Source organism: Terrapene carolina, unplaced genomic scaffold (assembly GCF_002925995.2).
Source record: "Terrapene carolina triunguis isolate 2854851 unplaced genomic scaffold, T_m_triunguis-2.0 Scaffold212, whole genome shotgun sequence".
In the NCBI taxonomy this organism is placed as follows: domain Eukaryota; kingdom Metazoa; phylum Chordata; order Testudines; family Emydidae; genus Terrapene; species Terrapene triunguis.
The window spans coordinates 2,322,636-2,327,229 of NW_020664563.1; positions in this window are offsets into that span (position 1 = coordinate 2,322,636).

Genomic DNA, 4,594 nt, shown 5'->3' on the forward strand with positions numbered 1-4,594 from the left:
TACTGTACACAGGAGAGCTGTTACCCTTCCCTTTATAGTTATGACACCTACGAAGGAGATGGCAGGTGAAGGAAAACCCAATGTAAAGGATTTTTGGGAGTCCTACAACATCTTGAACAGCATGGAAAACATTGACGCTTCACAATGTATGAATGGTGTTTGGCGCTGTGCATGGCCAGATGCTGTCCATGGGATTTGATGCCGTTCCTGGTCTCCAGCAAAAAATCGTCAATTTGGAGAAGGATGTTGGCTTCAAGGAGGTGGAGAAGGAGGATGTAGAGGAGGTGTTGGAGTCTCACTCTGAGCAACTGACAAATGAGGAACTGATTGAGCTGGACCAACAACGGATATCAGAAGAAAGCAAAGATGATGATGACAACGACAATGTAGGGCAGGAAGCCAGGAGTCTGATGACAAGGAATCTCTCCCGTTTCTTTGGATTGCTGGATGAGATGATGGAAATCATGAATGGTCTGCCAATAGTGAACAGTCTGCCAAAGTCTCCAGGGATCTCAATGATGCAGTGGCTTGCTACAGGGAGATCTATCATTCAAATATTCATGCAGGAGAGCAGATGTTGATAAAAATCCTTTTTTACGACTTCTGCAACCAAAAAAGCCAGCCCAAGAAAACCCAGCCGCCATCCCTACCTAAGTTAAACGTAATTGACACTGTTTTATATTACTGTATTTACTATATTAAAATGTTCTATGTGTTTGAAAGGTGTTAGTAGGGTTCTACATTATTTTATTCAATGTTTTATGTGGAAAATGTGTGCTGTATAACCTGTCATTGTAAAAAGGTACACTGGTTAGGTGAAAAGAGCATTGCCATAGGTGAGTGTGGCGACATTGTGAACGCAACCCACCCCTTCTTATTCCATTATTTCTTATGTGGAAAAATTCCCTGGTATCCATCATTTCGGTATCCATCTGTAGTGAGGCGGCCTGGCTCCCAACGGCGCCAGAGAGAGAGGAACCAGAACAGCCACCCAAGTGGGCGGAGCCACCGCCACCTGTTCCCGCCCCCCGGAAGTCAAGGGGCGGGACAGGAAGTATAAAAGCCAGGCCCCAGCACTCAGTTGGAGCCCAGCGGCCGGAGAGGCCAGACGCTCCTGCTCGGGCTCCTGCTAGACCGCGCCTGCCCCGAGCCAGGTATCCTGACGTGGACGGACCGAGCCTCCCCAGAGCCAGGTATCCGGACGTGGACGGCCCGAGCCTCCCCAGAGCCAGGTACCCCGAGGTAGACTGGCCGAGCCTGCCCCGAGCGCGGTACCCCGAGGCGGACTGGCCGAGCCTGCCCCGAGCGTGGTACCCCGAGGAGGGGCCCGAGCGTCCCCCTGACCCGAGACCGGAGGAGCGGCCCGACCTAGACAGCCCTCAACAAGCCGAGGAGCCCATGGGGTGGGACCCCGCTGCCGAGCCCAGCGAGGAGCAGGTACCGATGGAGGAGGAGGAGATGGGAAGTGGCCCGGGGATAGCGGACCCCGAGCCTATGTCAGTGTGTTGCGGTCAGGATCCCCACTGACCCCGTGGCAGACGGACTGCTGCGGATAGGGCCCCGGGCTGGAACACAGTGGAGTGGGTGGGCCTGTGTTCCCCCTGCCACCCCCACGCCGGGTGGCAGTCTCTCCTCCTCCCTGCCCAAGGGCCAGAACTGCCCCAAAGGGGACCGCTCCCCTGGAACTATTGTTTGCTGCCCCGCCCTGACTAAGGGCCTGGGCTACCTGACTTTGTTTGTGCTCAGCTCCTGTTACAAGGACCTGAGCCCCTGGGACTATTGATTGTTGCCCCGCCCTGCCTAAGGGCCTGGGCTTCCTGACTTTGTTATTGCTCAGCTCCTGCCACCAGGACCTGAGCCCCTGGGACTATTGATTGTTGCCCCGCCCTGCCTAAGGGCTTGGGCGTCCTAACTTTGCTTGTGCTCAGCTCCTGCTGCAAGGACCTGAGCCTCCCTTGGAACTATTGTTTGTTGCCCCGCCCTGACTAAGGGCCTGGGCTCCCTGACTTTGTTAAGTGCTCAGCTCCTGCTGTAAGGACCTGAGCCCGCTGGAACTATTGTTTGTTGCCCCGCCCTGACTGAGGGCCTGGGCTTCCTGACTTTGCTAAGTGCTCAGCCCCTGCTGCAAGGACCTGAGCCCCTTGACCCTTGTGGGTTGCCCCGCCCTGAGCTAGCGTTTGGGCTTATTTGACTCCGTAACTGCCCAGCTCCGGCTGCAGGAACTGGAGCTTAGGTCTGATTTGCTGTCCAGCCCTGACTAAGGGCTGGAGCTCCTTGCAGAGGCAGGGTGCCTTTTGTTTAGCTCCTGCCTGAGGGGCGGAAACCCGAGACCCTCAAAACCCGAGGACTGATTTGGGCCGCCGTGTAGTGAGGCGGCCGGGCTCCCGACGGCCCCTAAGAGGGCACGACCCCCGCACCGGACCTTTACACCATCGCCCTTGTCAAGAACGCAACCCTGACGTATACCCTGTGTCCCTGTATTTCAAGGAGTCCACAGCAAGTAAATATACTGTTGCATACAGAGTAAAGTCACACTGAGGAATAGGAGACCCCTTTGGTCACCAACCTGTTATCCGTGTGCTTGCCAAGCTCCTGGGTGAGTTCCAGCATGCATTCAAACACATTTTCCATGGTGCCAGGGAAAATGTCTTCATTCTGATGGAGTGCTCCACCCTTTTTCAGTGTTTGGTCCTGGAGCACCAAAATATGCAAATCTGCATTGACATCAGTGTGTGAGCTCCTGCTAATGTAATTCCTAGATCTGGATGAATTATTTGTGACAGATAGGATTTCTTTTAAATTACATTTGGATTTTTCTGTTCTCAATCTTTGATAGTTGCAAACCTTTTCATTTTCCATAAAATTTCAGAATAATCTTTTATTTTTTTATTTTATTTTTAGCTACCATAGTGCAGGTTGGTGACAGATTGTATTTCTTCTCCCATTCCAAAACCCATTTCATGGAGTCATGAAACAGATTTTTGGGGTTGTTCATATTGTTTTTTGCTTGTGAGCACTCAAAATTACCTTTTTCTGAATGTTTGTGAAAAAATGAATAACAGGTTTGCAGAGTTACCAGTTCTTGGGATTTTACTGAAAGTCTGATTCTATTAGGGCTTTTAATAAGGTGTCTCATGAACTCTTGCAGCTTTCTTGTAAACTTTGACGATTACTCACGGTTTCAGTACTTTCAAAATGACTGCCCATAGTGAAGAAGGCTACCATTTCCCTACAGCCGTTGCACATGGCAGTGAGCCTGCCTCTGCTAAAGATGGCTCTGTTTCTCCTTGTTCCCAGTGGGACTTGAAGCTAACCTGTGGCCAGGGAAAATGGCTGCCCCAGCCTATATGGCTTGCAAACTGTACAGGAAATGACAAGGTGAGAGGGGAGTGCAAAGGGCAGTAAGTGGCGGGGATTGGTAGGCTTGCCAGGTTGTGAGTATTACTTGCTACAGTGGCTGGGGGATTGTGATTTTCTTGGAGCTGTAGGCACCACACTGGACACAGCTTTGTCCATGTCCAAAGATGCATCCAAACATTCATCATATCAGAAATGCTATGAGATGCATACTGCATATCAGCTGATGTATCTGCCTAAATAATTTGCAGACCCATGTGTGCAGCCCTTTATCTCCTTCGCTAGCAGCATTCCAGATAAAGTGAATCAGTCTGTTACACATCCAACAATCCCAACCAGGGCTGCCCAGATGGGGGGGGGGGGCAAGTGGGACAATTTGCCCCAGGCCCCAGGCCCTGCAGGAGCCCCCATGAGAATATAATATTCCAACTTTTTTTAATGGAAGGGACCCCCAAAATTGCTTTGCCCCAGGCCCCCTGAATCCTCTGGGTGGCCCTGATCCCTGCTGTTCCTTCCCTTCCCTTCATCCATGCAGTGTCAGCTGCCCCCATTTTACACCTACTTAGGAATATTATCATTCAAGTCTGGGGGGTCATAGAATCATAGATTAGGATTGGAAGAGACCTCAGGAGGAAATCTAGTCCAACTCCCTGCTCAAAGCAGGACCAACACCAACTAAATTATCCCAGACAGGGCTTTGTCAAGCCGGGCCTTAAAAACCTCTAAGGATGGAGATTCCACCATCTACCGAGGTAACCGATTCCAGTGTTTTACCACCCTCCTAGTGAAATAGTGTTTCCTAATATCCAACCTAGACCTCCCCCACTGCAACTTGAGACCATTGCTCTTTGTTCTGTCATCTGCCACCACTGAGAACAGCCGGACTTAGTCCTCTTTGAAACCCCCCTTCAGGCAGTTGAAGGCTGCTATCAAATCCCCCCTCACTCTTCTCTTCTGCAGACTAAACAAGCCCAGTTTCCTCAGCCTCTCCTTGTAAGTCATGTGCCGCAGCCCCATGATCATTTTCGTTGCCCTCCACTGGACTCTCTCCAATTTGTCCACATCCCTTCTGTAGTGAGGGGCCCAAAACTGGACGCAATACTCCAGATGTGGCCTCACCAGTGCCGAATAGAGGGGAATAATCACTTCCCTTGATTTGCTGCCAATGCTCCTACTAATGCAGCCCAATATGCTGTTAGCCTTCTTGGCAACAAGGGCACACTGCTGACTCATATCC